Source organism: Xenopus laevis, chromosome 2L, assembly GCF_017654675.1.
Source record: "Xenopus laevis strain J_2021 chromosome 2L, Xenopus_laevis_v10.1, whole genome shotgun sequence".
Taxonomy (NCBI): Eukaryota; Metazoa; Chordata; class Amphibia; order Anura; family Pipidae; genus Xenopus; species Xenopus laevis.
The window spans coordinates 18,317,264-18,344,492 of NC_054373.1; the positions used below are offsets into that span (position 1 = coordinate 18,317,264).

The 27,229-nt window shown below is 38.2% G+C and overlaps 1 long non-coding RNA gene across 1 annotated transcript; it reads right to left on the reverse strand.

Moving 5' to 3' along the window:
• Positions 1–1,932: 1,932 nt before the first annotated feature.
• LOC121399632 lies at positions 1,933–23,636 on the reverse strand. The gene is made up of 4 exons (XR_005965228.1): positions 23,535–23,636; positions 5,920–6,138; positions 2,875–3,002; positions 1,933–2,332 (listed from the first exon to the last, which is right to left on the reverse strand). It is a non-coding gene; the product is annotated as an uncharacterized LOC121399632 (long non-coding RNA).
• Between the last annotated feature and the right edge of the window lie 3,593 nt (positions 23,637–27,229).

Genomic DNA, 27,229 nt, shown 5'->3' on the forward strand with positions numbered 1-27,229 from the left:
ATTTTTTTTTATTTTACTTTTTTTATTTTACTACCGCTGTAGTAGTGTATAAGTTGACCTTTTAGGCATTATTTGCCCTGTAGGCATTATTTGCACAGTGTTTTCTTCAACCCGCCATCTAGCTGTGTGACCTTGTTCACATTCTGTCTAAATATCCATAATATTACCGTCTCCAGAAAAAACACCGGAGTGACTTTTTTCAAGCAGCCATAATATATTTTACGTAATCCGTATCCACCGCTGTAGTAGTGTATACGTTGACCTTGTAGGCATTGTTTGCCCAGTTTTTTTGGCCGCAGCCACTGAAGCACAGAGGCCAGAAAAAATATGCCATATAAATGCTGAAAATAGTCATTTTTTGCCATACGTTGACTCAACGTATATGGCAAAAAATGACTATTTTCAGCATTTATATGGCATATTTTTTCTGGCAACTGTGCTTCAGTGGCTGCGACCAAAAAAACTGGGCAAACAATGCCTACAAGGTCAACGTATGGCAAAAAATGACTATTTTCAGCATTTATATGGCATATTTTTTCTGGCAACTGTGCTTCAGTGGCTGCAACCAAAAAAACTGGGCAAACAATGTCTACAAGGTCAACGTATGGCGAAAAATGACTATTTTCAGCATTTATATGGCATATTTTTTCTGGCAACTGTGCTTCAGTGGCTGCGTCCAAAAAAACTGGGCAAACAATGCCTACAAGGTCAACGTATGGCAGTTGTTTAAAGAGAACAGTAGATTACTAGCCAGCAAAGCTACCTAAGCTAAAATGTCCCTCAAATCCCTGCAGACTTCTGTCCCTCCAATACAGAGCAGTATCAAGCAGATTACTAGCCAGCAAACTTACTATCATCTGTCCCTGAAATCACTAACAGCTCTCCCCCTACACTATCTCTTCCAAGCACACACAGGCAGATTTTTCAGATACATTTTTGCCCTTGATCCCCCTCTGGCATGCCACTGTCCAGGTCGTTGCACCCTTTAAACAACTTTAAAATCATTTTTCTGGCCAGAAATTTTTTTTTTAGATGTTAAAGTTCGCCTTCCCATTGAAGTCTATGGGGTTCGCGAACCGTTCGCGAACCGCTCGCGTTTTTGCGCAAGTTCGCGAATATGTTCGCGAACTTTTTTTCCGACGTTCGCTACATCCCTATTGGCTTCTTCCTTTTGTGATGCATTGGGAAAACATTATAGAGTTCAGAATAAAACAATACAAATAAGAAATAATATCATATGAATAAAGGAAACCATAGAACAAAAGATCATGGTATTCATTTGAAATGGAAATGTGATCATTATTTACTGTATATAAAAAAAAGACACATGGAGACTCACTGTGCTATTTGAGTTAAATTTTGTGGATTAATTTCATGTGATGTGTACATTACATATAAGTAGGGAGTTTCTGTCCTGGAAGTCTACAAAATATTTGCTCCCGTAAACTTTTATAATTGGTGGTAATTTTCACTGCACACATTTTTCTAATGATCCCTGAACTATGACGACTTTTAAAGCATAAAATATGTTTTGCCTGCAGTTTATGTTTCTCTGGTCTCTCTTTGTCATTCACATCACAAAATACTAATTAGTTCATGTAAAAAAGTCACAGAATTGCTCAAGGTTCAATAACACAGAGAATTACTTATTTTCATGTTCATGTTTTTTTTTCCTGAAACTGGATGGAGGAAAGAAAAAGAAACTCAAAAAAAAAATTTTGCTCCGTGGTGCACACTGGTATAACCCCGGGCCGGTGCAGTTTTCTGCTGATAGGAGCACCGGCCCGGGGTTTCAGGTAAGTCAATACAATCACTTGGCGGTGCCTAACATTTGGCACCCCCAAGTGCAACCTTTTCCTTTAACATCTTCATGGGTCATTGGACCTCTATCATTGACTTCTACATGAACTCGGCAGGTTTTAGGTGGTGAATAGTCGAATTATTCCCAACTCCCAAATTTGTGAGTTTTGACCAAAAATCCAACTCGAGAATTCGAAATAGAGTTTACATATCTAACTTTAATAAATCGGCCCCTTAATATTGACTTTGAGACCTTAGCGTCTTCTGATAGCTATGCAGTATGCTCATAAATTCTGTCGCCCAAGAGCAAATTATGTTTAAATCTGGTATCCATGGAGACTGGGGTATTATTATCTTGGTATAACATCTTTAGGAAGTCATCTATCCACCATATGATGTAAAAATACATGTGTAGGAAAAGATGTCACTAATGACCACATACATCACCCCACTGCTCAGAAGTGCAAATCGTGTGCTCATTACACTAGGCTAGCTGATTTTCCAGAGCAGTCTTGGGATTTTCAAGTGGCAGCTGTAATAAAAAAAAATATCAGCTTTAGTATTTTGATTGTTGCACTGAATTATATAATAAAAGTGTTTCCATTATTGCGTCTACTCCTGTAGCACTTTTTTTCCATTTGACTTCTGTAAACTGTCATCAAAGCATATTTTGCTTTTTGAAGAATTCATTATGAAACACAGAATTAGCCCCAAAAATAAATATCCCACACACGAAAAAAAAATAATGAGAAAAAATAGAACAAGCTATTTCATGGCTAACCAAAGGTTTCTGTTGAAGGAAAAAGTACATTTCTTTTGTCATTCGGGCTGGCTGATATTTTTAGTGCAGAATCTATGTTGGCATTCAAACATGCTGAACAAGTGGAATATAAAAGCAAGCTCAACTAAATTACATTTCTTGTCTGAAGATGAAAAAGATCTAGTTAAGAATCGTATAACTTTATATTTTTAGGACTTGTGCAAGCAATCATATCCAGACTCCATTAAAATCCATTTTATAAGGTCATTACTGCATTACATTTCAGACTATGAGGTTTGCTCATTATCACTAACCTTTTGTGTTAATTATTTATTTATTGCAACCAGACTTGAAAGGGTTGTAGAGAAATCTGTAAAGTTTTTATAATATCCTTTCCATCTCCACTCACGGTACCCCAGCAGCACATTCAAATGATGAAGTTCTACAAAAAAAAAAACTTAAAGACTAATTTACCAAATACCAAAGATTGTTATGTAATGATTGATTCAGACTTTTCCATAATGATCAGTAGACTTAGGGGCAGATTTATCAAGGGTCGAATTTCGAAGTACAAAAAAATTTGAAATTCGACCATCGAATTAAAAAACTTTGAATTCGAGGTTTTTTGAGCAAATTTGGCAATCCTGCGGTCTAATAAAAATTGTTAGATCGTTTGATTAAATCTTTAGAATCATCGATTCAAAGGATTTCAGCAATCGATCGAAAGATTTTTATTCGATGTGTAAAGACTTAGAAAATGGTTGTAGAAGGTCCCCATTGGCTAACATAGCACTTCGGCAGATTTAATTTGGCGAAGTATTGAAGTCGAAGTTTTTTTAAAGAGACAGTACTTGAATTATGGAATGGTCGAATATTTGAACGATTTTTACTTCGAATCGAAGTTGAAGTAAATTCGAAGTCGTAGTATCCTATTCGATGGTCGAAGTATCCAAAAATTACTTCGAATTTCTTATTTTTACAATACAATGGAAAAAAGAAAAGATATAAAATTGCCCATAGCCTACACAGTACTTTGGGTATTCAACATCTCAAGCCAGTTGTTCTTTGTCGAGTCTAAGATATTGACTGGATAGTTTTGATTATATATATATATATATATATATATATATATATATATATATGATAAATATTCAAAGATTAGATAGTTAGGACTGCTGCAGAAAACTTGCAGGATTCTCCATTCTATCTATGACAATTTTTTTTTAGCAATTTTAGGGTGGTAATGTTGAACCCTTACACTTTTGAACTTACTGCAGAAATTTCTAGGAGAAGAACAGTACTCCAATCACAAGGCTTCAGAAAGAAAAACATGTTGGAGCTAGAAAATCTACAAGAATAGTTAAGGAATTAAGAAGAGAAAAGAGAGTCCAGGAGAGAGGCCATTGTATTTCAAGATGTGCGGGGACCCACTATAATAATAATGGGTAATAAGTTGGCAGTTAGATCAGAATTCTGAATAGTGTTGATTTTGTGGGTTATTTACTAAAATCCAAATTCATCTCATATTTTATTTAAAAAAAACCCACTACCAAACACCCATGCCCGATTTTAGCTTATTTATTAATAAAAAACTAATTTAATCGGATCGTCGAAAAACTCAATAAAATTGAGCAAAAACCCGAATCGCTCAAATTTTTCAGACTCTTTCCTGAATTGCTTGAATTGTTCAGGATTTTTTCCTAAATTATTTTAATTTTTTTTATTTTTGCCCCTACAACCCAGAAAAAAAGTCAGATTTTCAGGCTAAACCCAGCACAGAAACTTCAAATTGAGATAGGTGCCCATTAACTTATACAGTAGTACCTAGACAGGTAAGAGATGGCGGATTTTTGGATTCTGACTTCTGATTTCGGATTCTGATCTTCCGAACTGAATTGAACTGAAGTAAGATAGCTCAAGTTGGTCAACATAAATAATAAGGCTCTTAGTACTACTTTATTAGGAGTGTTCTGTTCTGGTTAGGCATTATACACATGCACAGTGTAGCAAGCAATGGCACTGCCACTGGGTTATATACAGTAATGCTGGATATTTATGTTGTACTGGAATTATCCTGATGGTTTGTCTGAGTGCTTTGGCTTCTAGGAATAGCAGGAAGTTTGGACTTCAGTCTACAGTAGCTGGACTTCAAACATTAAGTTGAGCAGAAATAAAAGTCCCTTGTCATGTGATCAGACTCTTACTAAGAGAGTCTGAGGTTAGTGATGGGCAAATCTATGCTGTTTCACCGAAAAATTTGAAAATTTACAGATAAATTTGTGAAACAGCGAAAAATTTGTGAAATGCATTGAAGTCAACAGATGGCAAAATTATTTTGACGTGCAACAATTTTGACATGACAATTTTCATACGTACAACTATTTTGTCCAAATTTTGTCGAAATGCAAGTCAATAATTTTGACGAGCAACAATTTTATGCGGACGACTATTCTGACGTGCAACAAATTTTTTCTTGGAATTTTTCAGAATTTATTCGCTGGTGGCAAAACTCAGAAATTCACCGCAAATTCATGCCTGCTGAATTAATTCGCACATCACTATCTGATGTCACTAATATTTTATCAGAGATGCTACTTATTCCTTGTAAGATGATTGTAATTTAAACCACAGAGAATGCACATACTGTAGATTCTAGGACACAGACAGCAGGCTGTCACTAATACAGTTTATAGGACCTATTATCCAGAATGCTTGGGACTTGGGGTTTTCTGATATTTCTGTAATTTGGATCTTCATACCTTAAGTGTACTAAAAAAATTTTGAAATGTTAAACCTAATAGGATTGTTTTGGTTCCAGTAAGAATTAATTATATCTTATAGTAGTTGGGATCAAGAACAATGTACTTTTTAATTATTACAAAGAAAAAGGAGAATAATATGAACATTTTTAATTATTTGATTAAAAAGGAGTCTATGAGAGACGACCTTCCCATAATTTGAAGCTTTCTGGATAATGTGTTTCTGGATAATGGATTCTACACCTGTTTGGCTTTGCCCTGATTTGGAAATAAAGAAATTGCTATGTAAATGGAAGACATCTAATACAGTGACAAGGTATTGATATAACATTCTTGGTCAAAACATGTAAGCTTATGTTCACACCAAGACCAATTTTTAAATCCTCTGGCAGTCTATTTATGCCGCTAACTACTGCAATGCATTTAAAAACCTTTAACATTAATATGCACTAGATAAAGCATTATAGCTCATTAGTTAATGTGCAGCTGAAAGGGAATACCTGAGTTAATAATGATTAATGGTAAGTAGAAAGGCAGCTGGAAACAATATTTAACCTCAAATTTCACACTAAAAGGAGGAGAAAATGACAGCAGTCTTACCTTATCAGCTGTCAGACAAGTGACACACACAAATGGAGAGATTTGCAGGCCAACGCTCTTCCACCTGTTATAGGATTAAACCTGGCTACTGAGAGAGGGGCCTTAGCAAGACGTGAACAGCAATTTCTTGGGTGCTTCTATTTTTTAACACTGTATTTCAATAGCTGATGCTCAACAGTGTTTATTTCTGCCACTATGGCTGCTTAGACATTCAGTCTACTGAAAGAACAACAAAAAAAAGTGTAATGTAATTGCATATTCAAACAACGTCATTAATGTAATTAAAGTTGTAAAATTTGGACCTAGGCTAGTAATACATAGCAATAAATCAGCAGCTAGCATTTACTGGTCAGCTGTCTGAAAGCAAACATCTGTTTGTTGGCTACGGGTTACAATATCTGTTTGCAAATGTTGTCATTTTTAATACACAACCCCCAAATGAATACTCCCATTTATGCACACAAAGAAAGAGGAGAGATTTAATACATGCTACACATTTGGACACTTTTTAAACAGTAATAGAAAAGCTGTCTGCATTTCTAATTACATGCTCCAATATTAAGGGGGTTATTTACTAAACTCCGAATGCAAAAATCCCGAAAACATTTGTGTTTTTTTTTTATAAAATGAAACTTTTAAAAATTCAATAATTTTTTTCGAAATTTATTAAACCCCGAGGATGGAAAAGTCAGAATCTGAAAATCCGGCATCTCAGACCTGTCGAGGTTGCATATAAGTCAATGGGAGAAGTCCCAATGATCTTTTGATGTGCGCTGGGTTTTGTGCAATACCCCGAAGTTTTCGGAGTTTTCGGGCGAAAATCCAAAAAAAATTGTGAAAATCGGATGAAAAATCTAAAAAAATTTAAAAATTGAATGAAAAATTCTAAAAAAATTGTGAAAATCAAATTCCCCCCCCCCAAAGAATATTTTCTGAAAAATTTAATAATAAATAAGCGTTTGTAGTTTGGAGTTTGTAGCAGAAAATATTGAGATAAATTATGACTTTGAGGAACCACGTGAAGACAAGTTAGTGGTAGGGTGGAGTCTATGTGTAGTCACTCTAGGGGGCAAATTCACTAAGATTCGAAGTTGCGCCAGGCGCAGCTTCGCCGCACTTCGGCGTGCTTCGCCGCGCTTCGGCGTGCTTCGCCGCGCTTCGGCGTGCTTCGCCGCACTTCACCGCACTTCGCCGCACTTCGCCACACTTCGCCAGGCGTAGTTTCGCCAGCGCTCCGCAAATTCACTAAAATCCGAAGTTGCGCACAGGGGTAGCGTAAGGTTGCGAAGTTGCGCTAGCATTCGTTCATTTGCATACGGCGCCAAATTCAAATTTCAGTGGAGGAACACGTATCAGCACTACAAATGCCTAGAAAACCTTCAAAACAAATAATGTAGAAAACACGCCAGCGTTTTTTAGGACTTAGAAAAATTTTTGACTTTTTTTGAAGCAATCCCTATCTACTCTATTGCGCTTCGCCTGGTCTGAGGTGGCGAAGGAAGTCTAGCGTAAAAGGTAGCGTTCAGTACACTGCGCGCGTTACTGAATTTGCGTAGTTACGTCCGTAGCGAAAATTCGCCAGGCATAAGGGTGCGAAGTAACACTATCGAATCTACGCCAGCGTTCGTTAGTGAATTTGCGAAGTAACTAAAATGCCCAACGCTAGCGAATTGACGCTAGCGTTCGGCGCTTCGTCGCTTCGTCGCTTAGTGAATTTGCCCCCTAGGAGTGAAAGAAGAGCCGTCTGAAGCTTTACAAAGATGTGCAGAGGGTTGAGACAATCTATGTTTGCTACCAGTGTAGGAACTGAAGGGTGTTAAGTCAGAGTAGTGAAGAATCAATTGGAATTCACCTTGGAGTGACTGCTACATTGTGGCTTGAACCCCCAAACTCAGTGATGCTTTAGTTTGTAATTATGGGTATGGGACTTGTTATCCAGAATGATAGGGACTTGAGGTTTTCTGGATAAGGGATCTTTATACACAGGTATGGGACCTGTTATCCAGAATGCTCGGGACCTGGGGTTTTCCGGATAACGGATCTTTCCGTAATTTGTGTCTTCATGCCTTAAGTCTACTAGAAATTCATTTAAACATTAAATAAACCCAATAGGCTGATTTTGCTTCCAATAAGGATTAATTATATCTTAGTTGGGATCAAGTACAAGCTACTGTTTTAATTTTTACAGAGAAAAAGGAAATCATTTTTAAAAATTTGGATTATTTGGATAAAATGGAGTCTATGGGAGACAGCCATTCCGTAATTTGGAGCTTTCTAGATATCGGGTTTCCGGATAAGGGATCCTATACCTGTACTTGGCTTTGCTTGCCATACTTTAAGTCTATGAAAAAATTATTTAAACATTAAATACACCCAATAGGATTTTTACTTCTGCCTATGTTTGGATCAAGTACGAGGTACTCTTTTATTATTACAGAGGAAAAGGAAATGATTTTAGAAAATTTGGTTTATTTGGATAAAATGGAGTCTATGGGAGATGGCCTTCCCTTAATTCAGAGCTTTCTGGATAACAGGTTTCTGGATAAAGAATCCCATACCTGTAATACAAAAATGCATTATAACATTTTGAAAGAAATGAATTGTTTGGCATCTGTACCTTGCTTTTTCCAGCTAATAAATAGTGATGGGCGAATTTGCAGCAAATTCCTGCGATTCGCTGCCAGCGAATAAATAAAGCCGCATCAAAAATGAGACGCAGGTGCCGTTTCGCGAATTTTTCGTGGCCCAAACTCCCCAAATTCACCCATCACTACTAATAAATGATTCATTTGTCTAACAACCACTGGCACACATTTTATTGAGTGAATAAAGCACTGTGGACCCTTCCTCCTGGCCCATCTAAAAGTTCTTGTGTTTGTCTAGAGGGTGGAAAAGTAACTTCTGGGTATCTTGGTTTTATTGTAGGGTTTAGACAGCTTATTTCCCAAGATATTCTGATATAAAGCAGATGTCAGTTCATGTGAAATGGATCATTACAACAAACTTCAACAAGAATGTATTCAGAATTTATTTTCTCTATAATAACCGTTTTTTTGGAGAACCATATTGTATCTCAGAATATAGCAGAATCTCTGTTTTTTATTTGTAAATCTCCTCTGAGAAGTTATTGTACCTAAGGCTGTGTTGGAAAATGCCATGTCAAGTTTTCCTGAGCTAATCGGATATTTCACATATTTTATTCTGACCCATGTGTAATATATAATATCTTGCTTACTCTCTGAGAATGATAAAAGATCTAGGGCAAAAAATAATTTATGTGGATCACGAAATCATCTGTTGGCAAATATTCATGTTTCAAATAAGCTGTTGCATAGGATGTACAGTATATGGCCTTTTAAATACCTTAGTTAGGATGGAATTAAGCTCTTGATGAGTTTTCATATGTTTCTAGACACCACCACATGCATTATATGAAAACAATAAAGAATAATCAGTCTCTTGCCTCTTTCTTTAACAGGATATTCAATATATGGTTTTAACAAGTGTTTCTGGTAAACTTAAAAAAAAAAAAACATTTGACCACAATATCTTCAATTAATTATTTGTTATATAAAACAAAAATAATTATAAAAATAAAAACATAATTGAGATTTTTTCCATTATCAAGTTTTTAAAAACTTGAACACTGCATATTTTTAAAAAAACTTAATTGCATTTATTCACATTTAATTGTTACATTCATGGATTTTAAAAAAAAAACACCAATTGTAAAATATCTTGGATCTTGAAAACATTTTTTCTTTCAGATCTTTTCACATTCTTTCCATGTGGTAAATCTCGAAAATTGGAGTTTGGAAAACTGGGATACCAAAATATCTGATAATCGGAAGTTTCAAAGTATTTTTTTGGCTACTTCCCATCGAATTGGCTACTTCGACCTTCGACTACGACTTCGAATCGAACGATTCGAACTAAAAATCGTTCGACTATTCGACCATTCGATAGTCAAAGTACTGTCTCTTTAAAAAAAACTTTGACCACCATCAATTTCTGATCGAAGGAAAATCGTCCGATCGATGGATTAAAATTTGGATTTTTCCTTCGATCGTTCGATCGAACGAATTGCGGTAAATCCTTCGACTTCGATATTCAAAGTCAAAGGATTTAACTTCGATGGTCGAATATCGAGGGTTAATTAACCCTCGATATTCGACCCATAGTAAATGTGCCCCTTTGTGTTGGGAATATTCAAGGTCCCATTTTATCTGTAAATCAAAGATATCTCCAGGGTTGGGTGCACAATTCAACAGAGATCCATGCTAGATTATTGGGGGTAATTTATCAAGGTTTGAATTAGAATTTTTTCCACAATTTGAATTTGTTGTGCAAAAACTCACAAATTCAAATTATATTTTCAAAAACTCGAATGTTTGGTATTTATTAAGCACCAAAAACAGAAAAGCTTGAGAGTTTGTGTAAAAGTCAATGGGAGTTGTCCCAGGCAGAATTCAAGCTTTTTTATTTATTTTGAGATTTTCTTAAGCTTATAAACTCACAAATTGGAGTCTTTTGTGTTTATAAGATTTATAAGGTATTGAGTTTTTTCCATGATTGTATGCAATCAAGTTTTTGATATTCTGATGTTTTAATAAATATGCAAACATTCAAGCTTTTTTTTTTTCATTTTGAGTTTATTTGAAGTAGAAAAAAAAATCTAAAACCTCACAAAACAGATTTTTGATAAATATGCCCATACAATAAATAACATTACAAGGTATTAGATAGCAAATAATAAGAAAGATAAGGCTGAAGACTGCGTTGTACAGAATATAGCTGCTAAAATAATTGCTTCAGGATTATACTGATTGAAATTTCATTATTATTTATTACGGTCCTAATTGATATGGAATAAACACGGTGTAGGTGTTTTGATGTATGGCTAAAATAAAACTGTTAAGGGTTCGGAGAATGAATCATAACAATTTACCACATGAGTTAATAGGTTAATAATGAATCATGTAGATATGTAGCTGGCTTATGTTTCTTCCTCTTGGCATTTCAACACAATGCTCTACCCTCTCGAGCGCCCATGATGTAAATATTTATTGCTATCTTCAGTCATGAATATGGTGAATATATTAACCTTTTCCCACTAATATTATGATGATAAAATACTTGGTGCTACAGGAAATTAACTTATTTTATCACAGAATGTTTGTCACATACTGATGCAGGGCTGAGCATATTTTTTTGTGCGTGTGTATCAAAATTCTGCACATCTATTGTGCGCTGATAGGTTACAGAAGAGTGAGGATACATTATATTTCCAGCAACAAAAGTAACAATGGTCAGGTTTCTGAGAGGTGTTTGAAAGCTTGACCCTCAATCTAAGCTCTATAGTCTGATAGCCCGGCGCGATTTTATAACAATACGATAGAGAAAGGAAGGAAGTCAAATGGAAAGTATCATTTTTATAAATATCTGTTTCTCATGCTGTTGGCTTGCAGGTTTTTTAAAGGATATTCACATTTATTAACTTTTAGTAGTATCTTTTATTTGCTGTAAGAAAGTGTTCTGTGATATAACGTGAGAATATAGTCCTTTAATTTCATGTTCTTTAACACTTTTTCTAATTGGAACTTTACAGTGAGGGAAACAGTATTCAAAAACTCTCCTGCAACTCTGCAAGCTTGGTGCATAAAAACATTGTATATATCGTTTTGGGACCTTTCTTAATCCCTTTTTTATTTTTGGGATAAGAAGATTTTCGCCTAAACAGTACTGCCTGGTGTATACATATTCCCTTTTGCTAAAGAATTGAAGGTGCCAAATTTGCTCTATGTTGTGACTAGCTTGGCTTTTCTCTTTGAGGAACCTTCCAGTAGGTGCTGGGGCTGTCTTCTAGGAGAAGCATGTAGAGTTGCAAGAGAGCCTTGTGTTGTCCACATGCCATAGGCCAAGTCCTAAGTATAGGGTTCCCATTGCAAATTGCAGGTCCCTGGTCTTCCTTGCACGTGTCCGGACGCACACAAAGTGAGTGATGCCAGCGGTGCTCCTGGACGTGCACATGCGCAATATAGAGAACATGCTTCTGGCCGAATTGATGCTGTGTCAGGACGCTTGTGTGCTGACGTCATAGTTGGCGCGAGAATTCAAAATAAAAGCCTGGATTCCCAAGCTAGTTTTGCCCAAGTTGGTTTTCAGTTCCCTTGATTCTGCTCAAGCCTGTTTTTCTATTATTCCTATTGGTTTTGACTCTAGCCTGTTTTTTGACTGAATCTTGCTGCCAGCCATTGACCCACGAATGATTACGACTTCGAGCTTGCCTTATCCTTTTGGTACTACGCTTCTGATCTACCTTGGTTGTGATTAGGATCCCTGCCCGCTACGCAGCAGAAAGTTCCGGGGCCACAAAAAGGCATCAGCGAAGACCAGGGTTGGTAGGGCTTTCCTATTTCACCTAAGGGGTAGGTTTTCTGGCAGTTTACGGGCTTCTCTATTTTACTGAACTGAACTTGCATAGAACATAGAATGTTTCCAGATCCTATGGACCCTGATGGAATATAAGAAAACACATTCGGCTACGTTGGCTACATTGGGCAATGAGTTAGTACAAAGTAGGGGGTTTTATAGTCAGACTAATGGCTTACACTGATCATCTGTAGCCAGACTGGTAACAGTTGAAACAAGCCTTGCCTACGTGCCATTACAAGGATATCAATAGGTGTGAACCAAGGTCTTGGCTGTCTGCTCACATAGAGCAGAGGAAACACATGTACTGTTGCCCTGCACTGGTAAAACTGATGTGTTTGCTTCAGAAACACTACTATAGTTCATATAAACAAGCTGCTGTGTAGCAATGGTGGAAATTGAAAAAGTCTATATGGCACAGGTTAAATAGAGGATAACAGATAACACTATTATGTTCTACAGAGCTTATCTGTTATCTGCTGTGTAACCTGAGCCTTTTCTCATTTGAATGGCTGCCCCCATTGCTACACAGCAGCTTATTTATATAAACAATAGTAGTGTTTCTGAAGCAAACACATCAGTTTTACCAGTGCAGGGCAACACTGCATTATATTTGTATTACTTATAACACTTTCATTTTTTGAAACAGAAGCGGACCTGGTCAAGAGCCAGCTGGCAAAAAAACACACTGTTTACACAAGAAGAAAGCACTACACAAGAGGAATTAGCAGGTGCAGCAGAAACCCAGATTGCCTCTGCTGGCTTATTTCTTCAAGAGAAAAGTTACTTATTTACCACTTTAAACTGCATTCACTTGCATATTCCATAAGGTTTCCCAGACCTGTCCTGACAACATGGAGCAACCTACGCACCTCAACTTCCTTAAAAGAAGGAAATATGTGTTCAACATAAGTTTACTTATCTGAAAAGGAGAAAGGGGAACAAGAAAGGAATTATTCATGGTTCAACTTAATTCAGTTAAATTTGGTTCCCACTTTAGTTCCCCATGAAAAGTAAGAATACTTGGGCCTTATTTTTGTGCACAACCACAGTTGCAGTCTCAATAAAATCGAGACATTTCTTGCATGAATTGATGCCATCCATTAATGGTACTGCTTGCACTTCTCCATAACTGAGTTTGGCGCTAGTGCAGGGATCCCCAACCTTTCAAATCCGTGAGCAACATTTAGAAGAAAAAGGAGTTGGGGAGCAACACAAGCTTGAAAAATGTTCTCGGGGTGCCAAATAAGTGCTGTGATTGGCCATTTGGTAGTCCCTATGTGGATTGTCAATGTCACGACCGGCACCCAATACCAGAACAAGTGCCAAGCACCCTGGTCTCGGCTCGGCTTCACCAGTAGTGTGACCACCGTTGGGCTTCGGGAGGAGCCCTCAGCTTACTTGGGTGCCACCTGGACTTAACGAGGGGTGCAAGGCGAGATGTTCTGGCTGGCAAAGGGGCACGGCTGTTAGCAAAGTCTTTTGGGCCGAAGGTCACGGTACAAAGGATTAGGCAGAAGGATGGTCAGAGAGGCTGGGTCGAGGCAGGCGGATATCAGAATCGTCAAACAGGCAAAGGGTCAAACCGGGTGATCAAACAAAGGGTTAAGCAGAAGAGTTGTCGTAGGCAGGCAAAGGTCAGGATACAGATTGTCGGATTGTCAGGAAGCAGGCAGGGTCAAACACAGATAATCAGATCAGACACACAAGACGCACAAGGCTCAGGAAAACCACTAGAACTAAGTTCTATCACGGGCACTGGCTGGGGGTCAGAATGGGCCTTAAATACGGTTAAAGTTCGCGCCAAAACGTGCGTCACGCCAGCGCGCCTGTACCTTTAAGAGGCACGCAGGCACGCCGTGCGCGCTCTTGAAATCAAAGATAGCGCCGGCTCCTAAGAACCACGCACCGGGCGTCCCCGCCGATGGTGCGGCGGGCGACCCCGCCGCACAGGTAATTTTATTACAGTCAATCTACATTGAGGCTCTGTTTGGCAGTACATCTGGTTTTTATACAGCCAATACTTGCCTCCAAGCCTGGAATTCAAAAATAAGCACCTGCTTTGAGGCCACTGGGAGCAACATCCAAGGGGTTGGAGAGCAAAATGTTACTCATGAGCCACTGGTTGGGGATCACTGCACTAGTGCATCTGTCCTGCCTCCTGAACTGCACAAAAGTGTGCCTATTTCCACTTACACCTGCAATGGGTCTGCTGCATTAAGGACATAAATAAATACGTTTTATTAATTGTTTTAGTTTACTTAATCAGCAATTTTTTTTTCGGCGTTAGCAGCAGTTTAATGCTCAATGGCTTTTATTACAAAACTCATTTAAGGATTTCCCCAAAGTGTCTGAAATATGAATATACTGTAGTTCTGTGTTTTTTTGGTACTTCTGCTATAATTTAATTGAGCCAATCTCAGCTTTAATATACAAGCCTAGCAAGATCACAACGAGAGATAGTTGTAAAAGTTGGATTGGTTTCTTCCAGCTAATTAAGAACCGTGTGTCTGCGCTACTGCTCATGCTTTGGCAGTAAATAAATGTGTCCTTATTAAAATGATGGGGAAGTGAACCACATGTACAACACAGTGTCGGCCACTCAGGTGAACTGAAGCAGGTCCTTTTAAACTTACAGTGCCCATGAATAATGCACACACAAGTGAGCATTTGTACATTAGCAATTCAGGCACAATAATATGATATGCTACATTTGTAATGTATAATGATGCCGGTGCTATAATATTGGGGCTGATACAGTGCATCGCTGGCAATCACAGCTTTACATGGAACGGCCAGCAACTGACAGAAATAGCAGGTGATTCAGACACAGGCTTATTATTTCGTTGGGTTTTCAGGTGTAAAAGTGATACATAGTAAATGTACCATGACAAGACAATAGCAGAGTGTCAGATGGCACCGAATATTCCCTGCCTATTCATTACAGAGGAGTATGCTTGCTTGGTTTTACATTGCATTAAATTGCACTCATAAATTCTAGTCGCGATTGTGTTATTTTTGGGGTTCAGCGTCATAATGATGCCTGCACTTAATTCTTTGGGTGCAAATCTGCTGGGTCTATTGACACTAGCAACTGTGGAAATCCTGGAGCTGGGATGGGCTGGATACGGTGGCACCAAACTATACCATGTAGAAGTGTATGGAGCAGCTTTGGATGGACCTGAAAAGTAACAGTGTCTTTAAAGGAGAACTAAACCCTCAAAATGAATATGGCTAAAAATGCCATGCTTTATATACTGAACTTATTGCACGAGGCTAAAGTTTCAGCTTGTCAATATCAGCAATGATCCAGGACTTCAAACTTGTCACAGGGAGTCACCATCTTGGAAAGTGTCTGTGACACTCACATGCTCAGTGGGCTCTGATTGGCTGTTGAGAAGCTAAGCTTAGGGCTCGTCACTAATTATCCAGCAGAAAATGAGCTTCCCCTGTAATATAAGCTGATGCTACAGGGCTGATTATTAAATTCTGATGCTAAATGCACTGGTTTCTGTGCTGCCATGTAGTAATTATCTGTATTAATTACTAATCAGCATTACATTGTGACATTTCTATTCTATGTGTACTGTATATTGTGAGTGGGTCCCTAAGCTCAGTAAGTGACAGCAGCACAGAGCATGTGCAGTGAATCAGCAGAAAAGAAGATGGGGAGCTACTGGGGCATCTTTGGAGACACAGATCTTTACTGTTAAAGGGCTGTGGTTGCCTTGGGCTGGTACAGAAATCCAAAACATAATGTATAACATTTCTAGCTTCTTCTTTAGTTTAACTTTCCTTGTCCTTTAAGGGCTACAATAATTTAAAAGGCCTAAATGGATTTAAAGGGCTAATTATCAACTAAATGCATGAATGCAATTGTTGCATAAATTAATGCCATTTATTAAAGGATAACTTAACCCCCAATAAGAATATAGAGCAACTTTTCAATTGGCCTTTATTATTTACTTGTTCTAGTTTTTAATTATTTGACTTTTGACTCTTTGCAGTTTTCAAATGGGGGTCCCCGAGCCCATCTAAAAACAAATGCTCTGTAAGGTTCCAAATGTATTATTATTGCTACTTGTTATTATTCCTCTTACTATTCATATTCCAGTCTGTTATTCAACTCAGTGCATGGTTGCTAGGGCAATTTAGACCCTAGCAACCAGACAGCTAAACATTGTTAACTAGAGAGCTGCCGCATATAAAGCCAAATAACTCAAAAACCACACATAATAAAACATGAAAACCAATTGCAAATTGTCTCAGAATATCACTCTCTAAAGGTGAATGAAGATCCAAATTACGGAATGAGACATATTTTGGGGGGCTGAAGCAGCACATAAAGGGAACCCTTGCAGTCATAAAGCACAACACAAGTCTGAGCAAAGTCAAAGCAAAGTTTCTTTATAACATGTCTGATGAACAGACTTTATCGATGTTAGAATAAATATAAATCTTCCCTTTTCTATATACACATAGTTTACTAACACCCAAGCAAATGTCCTTTGCTTTTGAGATTGTACTCTTTGATTACAATAAATAAACAAATTAAATAAAAATATATATAAATAGATAGATAGATAGATAGATAGATACTAATAGCAGTATAACAAACACTAGAATTCAAAATAAAAAGTGTTGAATAATAGCCTTGAATTGATTTCATGCTTCAGCATTCGGGATTTCAGGATTCTGTTTTTATATTAGCTTGTATTGCTGTTAGAAGAGTATCGATTGTATTATTGTAATTATCTTCTTCAGACATCAAAAAAGTACGTTCCAGCAAACACTGCAACCGTCTGTAAGGATCCAAGTGTGTCTAATAAACCCGCGATGAGACATTCCAATCAGCCACAGTGATCTCGCTCCGACTGCATTCTAATAATGAAAGTGGAGTCGTTTAAACTACCCAGTTTCTGGTAATCAGAAAGTTAAAAAAAAACCTGAAAGTAGCTGTAATGTAAAAGAGATGGGTCATTTAGAGGCTGTTATACATTCGCTGAGGTTTCTGTTTGATGCACTGAGCTGTTAAAGGGACTTCCCCCTTGACTTTAAAGAATAGATGTGTTTATTAGAAACACATAATCAGAACCAGTCTCTTGTTGTGACAAAGCTTTTGTTCATAACTAAACTTCAGTCTGACTCCCCCCCCCCTTCAATCGAACAAAAGGAAAGCTTGTCCTCTTCTATAGGTATAAAGATAATGCACAATTGGGGCAGATTTACTAATGGTCGAATTTCGAAGTTAAAAAAACTTCGAAATTCGACCCTCGAATTGCAATCAAATTGATTTTTAGTGTATTCGAACGACGAATAGAAATCGTACGATCAAATGATTAAATCATTCGAATCGAACGATTCAAACGATTTTTAGTGATCGATCGAAGGATTTCTATTCGATCAAAAAAAAACTTAGAAAAGTGCTGTGGAAGGTCCCCATAGGCCAGCACTGCACTGCACGGTATGAAGTCGAAGTTTTTTTTAAAGAGACAGTACTTCGATTATCGAATGGTCGAATAGTCGAACGATTTTTACTTTGAATCATTCGAATCAAAGTGGAAGGTCGTACTAGCCTATTCGATGGTCGAAGTACTTAAAAAAATTACTTTGAAATTCGAACTTTTTTAAATTCGAAAATTCACTCGAGCTTAGTAAATCTGCCCCTTAATGTCAGACATAAAAATGCCTTTGCTACAGGGTTCACATACTCCTCTTTTGTTCACATAGCCTTAAAGGGGGTTTTTCACCTTTGATTTAACTTTTAATATGATGTAGAGAATGATGTTGTTTTCATTTTTTATTGTTTGTGTTTTTTGAGTTATTTAGCTTTTTATGCAGCAGCTCTTAATTTCAGCAATGTGGTTGCTAGTGGCCAAATTAACCTAGTAACCATGCATTGATTTGAATAAGAGACCGGAATATTAATAGGAGAGGCCTGAATAGAAATAAAATTATTAAAAAGTAGTAATAACGATACGTTTGTTGCCTTAAAGTGGCCAGATTAAAGCAGCCAATATTGGTCCTTTGACTGATTGGCATTTTATCTGCCCGTTTGTGGCGGCTCCCAATGGGTCCTCCCGATTGATTTCAGGAAAAAATCGGCCAGATATCTATCGGGCAAGTTTGATTTAATTCTTTCTGTGATCCAGGACCACAACGGCTAGTTGATATGGTCGTGCAACACGTTGTTGTCCATTTGTAGTATTCTAATCCGATCGTTCGGCCCCAGGGCCAAACATTCCGATTCACCCGATATCGCCCAGTCGTTAGGGGGCATATCGGGTTAAGGTTCGCTCATTTGGCCTTGTATGGCCACCTTAATAGAACATTTGTTTTAGATGGGGTCAGTGACCCCCATTTGAAAGCTGGAACGAATCTGAAGAAGAAGGAAATTATTTAAAAATTATAAAAAAAATGACGGCAGTTAAAAGTTGCTTCAAGTTAGCCACTCCATAACATACTACACGTTAACGTATAGGTGTACAACCCCTAAAAAAAGCAAGAGAATGATCACCTTGATTGGTGTAGTCAGTGAATGGCTACATCTCTGTCTGATTTGGCTACCCACCCAGGGGCTAAACAATCAGATCATGACAGGGACCTGTATACTGACCTATTAGGAGATGGTAATATCCATCTTGATCAGCTGGTGGAATTTTGAAACCTGAAAAATAGATATTCATAGTGTGGTTGTCATTATGGCCCCATACATGGACCTACATTAGTTCTGGAATCTGCAGCCAGTGTTGTGCCCTATATTTATCATAAATATTTCAGTTATCAAAGATTCGAAGATTTAGGTTTCCATAATTCCTTTTGAAGCGGTGAAAAATATTATAAAAAATGTTGTGATCACAATTTTGGTGATTGCAATGCATATTGATAATTGTACAAAATGATGGGTCAAAATCTAGTTAAGACATTGAGACATTTAGGGGGTTATTTGCTAAAATCCCAATTTATCTCATATTTTATTTAAAAAAAACCATGACCAAACTCCCATGTAAGATTCAAGCTTATTTATTAATAAAAAGAAAACTTGAGATTGGTGCCTCTCCCATTGACTTATACAGGACCCCCACAGGTCTGCGATGGTGAATATTCAGATTCTGGCTTTTTGCAGCATCAGGGTATAATAAATCTCAAAAAATTCCATTAAAAATTCCCCAAAATGATAAATTCGGATAAATTCTAAATAAATTCAATTCTAGAATGGTATAATAAATCTCAAAAAATTCCACTAAAAATTAAACATTTTCCACTAAAAATTCCCCAAAAAGATAAATTCGGATAAATTCTAAATAAATTCAGTTCTAGATGAATTCAAACCTGAAATTTTTATAATCAGGTACTTTGTCTTGATTTATATATAATCACCACCAACCTTTTCTCTTTCCAACATAGGGCCTATACAGGTATGGGACCTGTTAACCAGAATGCTTGGGACCTGAAGTTTTCTGCATAAGGGATCTTTCTTTTGTCTCTAATAAGGATTAATTATATCTTAGGTGGGATCAAGTACAAGCTACTGTTTTACTATTACAGAGGAAAGGGAAATAATTTTTAAAAATGTATATTATTTGATTAAAATGAAGTCTGTGGGAGAACGTCTTCCTGTAATTCTGAAATTTCTGGATAATGGGTTTCCAGATAGAGACTGGCATAGGCGTGGCTCTTAAAGTGGCAGCCTCGGTGGGCCCTGGACACCCCCAACCCAACATTGAATTTAGCGCTTAGCATTGTGTGCATTTAATTAAATTGTGAGGTTCCCTGTTAGACCCTAGGAGGCTGGTTAGACAGTGATCATAGTAAGAATCAGTTACTCTGCTCCACTCTCTCGTGTTCCATGTCTAGCATACACAATCAATATGCTTACAAGGGAATGCAAACGAAAACCTGCCTTTAAAAAGGCTGCGCATGTACAATATTGCTTAAAAAATACGAGCAACGCAGTAAAATGTTGATTTCTTAAACAGAGATGAGATCATTACATATCATAAAAACATAATGGCTTTTCAATGAATATTCCGCTTATTACTAAAATATAGCAGGGCTGCAGCTAATCCGCATTATATCTTTACACTCTAATAGCTTCTTAAGCACGTCTTTTGAGAAAACAAGAGCAAATAATGTAAAACTGCTCAGTGAGTAGAAATAAATATAATTCTGAAATCTGCTTTATTTTTTAATGCTTTTACGCTCGTATTTTTGTTCTTTTGTGTAAACTCTGTGCGGGAAAGCTAAAACAGAAGCTGTAGCGAACATTCCAACTGCTTCACTGAGATACAAGTCACATACAACTACTTTACAGTTATGTTAAAGCAGTGGCTGACTGGGCAGGCAGGACACTGGGAAAAAACCCGGTGGGCCTCGGCCCTCATGGGCCCCCGCTGAACCAGACCCCCGATCTGCCGGGCCCCCCCAAAAAAAGTTTGCACCGCGCGCCGGGGTTCTCGTATGCATGCTACTTCCTTCCTGCCGCGACTGGCGTAAAACGCAGTGCATGTGCTCAACTGTGCAGAAGTGCACTCGCTCATCGGAGCTGCAGTGCATTGGGGTGGGCGGTGCGGGCTCTGCAGCAGTGGGCCCTGAACAGCAACCCCGGTGGGCCTGGGCCCCCCAGTCCGACCCTGTGTTAAAGGGTGTTACATAAGAAAAGTACACAGTTAACTATTGGGCTAAGCTATAGCTACCAATGAACAGGTAGAATGAATTAACTGCTCACTTGTTTCAAATAAAACATCTGATTGGTTGCCATGGGTTACAAGACCTGGCAAACACGGTAGACCAAAATGTCAAAATTTGTTTGTTTTGATGAATCCGGTGAAATTTTGGAGTTTCAACTAAGAACATGGCTGCAAGTATGATGTAATTACTGGGGAAATATTTCATTATGGGTAAAAAAAATGTCAATTTGCGTCTGCAGAGCCTTTTCCCCAGAATTCCAGCATCACTGCAGTCACAAGGGGTCGATGTGCTGTGCACTATGCACTGTGCCAATCGTGAACCCCCCCCCCTCAACCCAAAAAAGTGAGCATGGCAGAGGGGTAGGATCGCCCCTGCTTATGAGTCTTTCAGTGGCTGTGACCAGATTTAGCAGTATGTTGGAGAATATTAAAGGGGTGCTTCACCTTTATGGTAACTTTTATCATGTTATAGAACAGCCAATTCTAGGCAACTTTTCATTTGGTTTTCATGATTTATTTTCATTTCATTAGTATTTTGAATGTTGATCAGTTCTACCTTCAAAGAGTCATTTCCATATATATTCCAATTGCATTCATTTTTTTGGATAACCAACACATCTTTTAAAGGGACTTAATCTGCTACGATATACCTACTCTTTATCTTTCATAAAACTGTAACATTTAGATTGTTGGTTTAGTGAAACTGTGAACGCTGTTATACAAGATTTAGTTGGGGTTCATTTGACCTTTGCTCATGACGTGACTCCGATTCCATTGCAGGTTTCTATCTCTGTATATTTACAGTCTCTCTGTTACTTTACTTTTAGCTTCAGATTGTTTCTACCTGTCCCAAACTGACCTTTCGCAAGAAGATGGAGGCTGTACAACAAAATCACTGACTTTAACAACTACTTATCAACAGTTTCATATTCTTTCTCAGGCTTGGAAGGAACCACGTCTCATTTGTTTGATGTTTTGTCTTGAAACACAATAAATCTTATTTATTGTCAGGAGAGTTCTGTTTACTCACTGAACAACCAGCCTCCATGCAAATATATATCAGGTGTCACATGCCTGTGTTTTTGCAGCATTTTGTGAACACACACATGTTGACTCCAGTACTGCTCATACTTTATGCATGAATGAGTCTTTCCTGGCATATGGAGCTTGCCCATTGTCTTTAATTTGATGCCAAGGCTTGTGCATGTTTCTACAGTAATCTGTGCATTTGAGGAAGGCTCTAAGACTGCTATTCCTAATTGATCATCCATTGCTGAGGCTTGCCTTTTTGACTTTCCACCACCTGTCTGGCTCTTCATCCCAAGTCTGTGTTATTACTGCAAATCTTAGCTTCCAGTTCTGGCCTCAGCCCTTCCACTGCATTTGCTGCTATCAGTGTTGGACTGGCCCACCGGGATACCAGGAAAACTCCAGATGGGCCCAGGCTTCAGTGGGCCTTAGTGGGCTTCGAACCATTTGGCTTATTTCAAGGTCATTACGTTTTTCTTAATGCTTAATAATGGAAGAATAGAGTAAGTAGATATAAAAGACTAGGAGAATAAAGAGGTTGAGTGAGGAGAGGGAGAATAATAGTTTGGAAAGTGGGCCCATGGTCTAAGGTTTTCTGGTGGGCTTCTGGAATCCCAGTCCGACACTGGCTGCTATCAACTAAACTGTACTGAAGGAGCTTCTTTCAGCTGTATGCACTCCTGGCACTCCTCCACAAAGTCCAGACCTGTATCCAACCCCAGGTATATGTTTCTCTAGTTATTCCTCCTAATCATCTCCAGATCTTGACCCTGGACGTTTTTTGTACAGACTTTTTTCATGGGAAGGTCCAGTCCAGCCCACATTATCACCCAAAGCACAGCTGGTCAGAAGGTACTTCTTGGGATAGATAAAAGTCTTTCCTATCACACTCACATGTTGGCAACTGAAGTGGCAGAAGACTGGAGTGTGCCTCTCTTTCACTCAGTCAAGATCAAGACAATGAAGTTGGGGCAGTCCATAATGCCTAGCTGCTTTGGAGGGAGAATTATGAATAGAATAGCCTTCAGTACCATGAATTTGTGATATTTATATTCAGCACTATGTGTGTTGCTCAATTATAACTTTAAATAGCTCAGTATCAAAGGTGTATAGCCAAAAGTCTCAGTGCACATGCCCCACATCTATAGCTCAAGGTGGAGGTATTGACAGGTAATGAAAGGTACTCATAGATCCCACAGACAGGAAAGTAAAAGAACTGCAGACTTTATTTTAGGTAAAAAGTGGACAAAAACCCAGCCTTACGCATTTCTTGCACTCAGGCACGTAATCATAAGCAAGTTCTCCCACTGCTTTAGATTTTACTAAACTCAACAATTTTGAGTTTTTGTTGCTCTTTTTTGACATTCTTTTAGCCTCAACAGGAGCCAGATTTGTTCTGCACTTTCCCTTTTATTAGAGTGCCAAACAACATTTTAACACCAAGACTTAAAGGGGGATACTCACATTTAAGCCTGTTGTAATCAGCTTTCTCCTTTATATAATGAGCAGTGGCAGACGGACTGAATGCATTTTGATGCAAAGGTGAGAGCTAGTCACTCTACGCTGCTTCCTCCTCTAACCTCTGCCATCTAATGTGCTTTTATTATTCTGCATAAGTTCCAAGCAGGTGTTCCCATTCTCATAAACTGTTGTGGAATAATCCTGGCATGTCTGCAACAAATTGCCTGTTTTTCTCTGCACGAGAGAACAGCACCTACAGGACACAGCTGTTAAATCGAAGCTGCCGCACTTAATTTTCCTTTTATTTCTTTTTTTTCATCCTTTCATAAATACAGGAGAGACAAGAACAATCTCATCTGCGTGAACTAACGTTAGAGTGACACACATGAAATATCTAATCAGCCACCCGCCTGCCTAACATCAACCCCCCCAACAAAAAAGAAATAAAGAAAAGGTTTTTTTTTTCTCAGTACAAAAAAATGCTCTTAGTGAAATGGCAAAGCTCCACCTTTAAAATGGGACTTGACAGATTAAACCTTCTAAAGCAGATCAGAACCATACAGATGCAAGACAATTGGAGCTGTTGTCCAGGAAACTAGCAAGTCAAAAACTCTTTCTTTGATTTGATGCATAACATGAAATGTTTGATCTGTTTTTACATGCATTACCAAGTATTACCAGAATTTACTTGTCCATTTGGCATTGATATTTAATATTTTACACAGCTAAACATAATTGTAATAATAATTTCCTATTTCTATACACTGTCTGTACACCTGATTATCAGGGTGTTTGGCTGCCTTTCTAGTAAGTAAATCTAGCCAAAACTTGTAATATATCAAAGATGAGGCCACAAGTCCAAAGAAGGAAAACAAAGGAAAGGCAGACAATGGGAACCCCAAACTCAAACATATTAACAAAAACCAATAAGGTGAAAAAAAAAGGATTCAAGCTTGTACTATCCTTATCAACCAAGTGTTGGAGTGACCCACAGGTGTGCTTGGAGAAAATCCTGTGGGGTAGTGATGTATGGGTTGGCCCAGAACAGCCAGGTTAGGGCAAACTTCTGCACACGATTGCCAGGTTATGAACGGGTTCACTGACTCCGACCTTACTTTGTCCACTTCTACCGCCAGTGTTTTTTATAGACTCTTGTCTGCGTGTCCCCGCCCCTTCCTTGATGGGATAGCGGGATGGGCAAGGTTAGGGTCAGGTGTGGATGGTGGAGTGGCGTGTTTGGGCTGGGTATGGGTATGCTTTTTTGGAGCTACATTGAAGCTCCCAGTTGGTGTGAGTGTATGTGGGAGGAAGGTGTGCGTGCCACAGGCGGGGGTTGTTCGGAAAGGGATAGCTGGTCAGTGGTCAGGCCGGTCAAGCTCAAGTCCTCCTGTGGGCCCAAGGGTCTGACACTGTATATACTTAATAATTTAAAGGAGTCCTACCCCTAACAGAAACCAAACAGCATCTTCAGCTGTAGGTCAGAAAGCAAAATGGAATGTCTTAAAATCTGAAAATAATAATAACATTACAACCAAAAATCTTAGAATAGATCCAAGTAGATAGGGGATGAGGGCACACATCTGGTTCCTCGCCCAATTAGAAAGTAGAGGTTGAGGGACCATCAAAAATATCATCAACTTCTAGGTAAAGAACATCTATATTGGTGAAGTAAGCTAGGCTCCTTTGGATTGTGGACTTTAATCACCTTTTTAGAAAGGCTGTCATATAATCCATATTTATATGGATTGATTTTGGGACAAGCTTTCAAGAATGTACTCTTATAAAGTCCAATAATCCCCCAGGAGATAATTGCCATGTATATTTTAGTAGCTGCTGATCCTACTTTTTGAGTTTGGCATGCAATCCTTAACAAAATACTTTTAGGGGTTTCCTTCACCTTAATATTTTTATGATAAGTCCTCCAGAAGCATTAACTGGAGCTGCTCTCTAATTATGGCACTACAGCCTTTATTTATTCGACACTCACATTGTGGGTGTTTTTACCAAAGGCCATGGTTCTTAATCTTCCCTGGACTGTCTTCTATTTTAAAGTTTCTAACTGTACAAATTGTTGTGCCCAGGGTTATTAATGACCATCTGGGGACAGTAATGGACAATTGATAAAAATTAAGTGAATACTGGTAGGATTTACAGACCCCTTTCACTGTATAAAAACAAAACAATATATACACTGACTATATCATTGAGTTTGTGTCTTCTGTAAAGTATGTCAAAACACTAGTCTGCTGCCCTCCGTGCTATGAGCGGATGGTATATGCCAAATAGAATAAGTAACAATGAAGAATAATATCAGCCAGTAGCTTATTTGCCTGGGAAAAATGTACAATTCTATATCTTGGAAGTTGTAATCTAATTTAACAGAGAATGCATTATAAATAACAGTCACCCCTAAGATAAGGCAGGAGCTTGATGGCTGTATCCTCTACATTAGACATAATTGATTGTTAAGCACTTCAGGGAAACTCTCTACAGTCAAACTTCTTTCTGAAGCTTTCCTCTGATACTGAGCAGCCCATATTGATCTGTGATGCACATGATGGGAAGGAAACGCATGGTCTCCGTGCAAAGAACAGCAGGATAGAGATGCTCCTGTGAATGGGCGGCTTGAGTACAATACTGTACTTTCACATTAAGATTCCTGATCTGATTCTGCAAGGAAAGTGCATTAAGGGCTGAAAAAAAGCCATTTACTCTAAAAGTCTAAAAACTTTAGACTGAAATTGCCTTCAAACTTGCAGTCTTTTTCTTTTTTATAATTCAGATAAATGAAGGTAAAAGCAAGGACACAAAATGAGGCACTTTCAAACAATCAGTTACTCCACAAAGTTGGCTTTTTAAGATGGTGTGCCACATTCTTGTCATTTCTATTTTTGTTTGAATGCAAGGGTTGCAAACTATCTACAAATGCAATCAGCCTCTATTGGGAACGTATAAGGGCAATGTTGGCATTCATCAGGTTGGTCCTTAAAGGGATACTGTCATGGGAAAAAATTTTTTTTTCAAAATGAATCAGTTTATAGTGCTGCTCCAGCAGAATTCTGCACTGAAATCTATTTCTCAAAAGAGCAAACAGATTTTTTTATATTCAATTTTGAAATCTGACATGGGGCTAGACATATTGTCAATTTCCCAGCTGCCCCAAGTCATGTGACTTGTGCTCTGATAACTTCAATCACTCTTTACTGCTGTACTGCAAATTAGAGTGATATCACCCCCTCCCTTTTTCCCCCCAGCAGCCAAACAAAAGAACAATGGGAAGGTAACCAGATAGCAGCTCCCTAACACAAGATAACAGCTGCCTGGTAGATCTAAGAACAACACTCAATAGTAAAAACCCATGTCTGAGACACATTCAGTTACATTGAGAAGGAAAAACAGCAGCCTTCCAGAAAGCATTTCTCTCTTAAAGTGCAGGCACAAGTCACATGACTGGGGGCAGCTGGGAAATTGACAAAATGTCTAGTCCCATGTCAGATTTCAAAATTGAATATAAAAAAATCTGTTTGCTCTTTTGAGAAATGGATTTCGGTGCAGAATTCTGCTGGAGTAGCACTATTAACTGATGCATTTTGAAAAAAACATGTTTTCCGATGACAGGATCCCTTTAAGAAGAATGCAGTGAAATGGCCCAGCTATATTGTGCTTAGTAAAGGGAAGGACATTTGTTGCCATAGTTT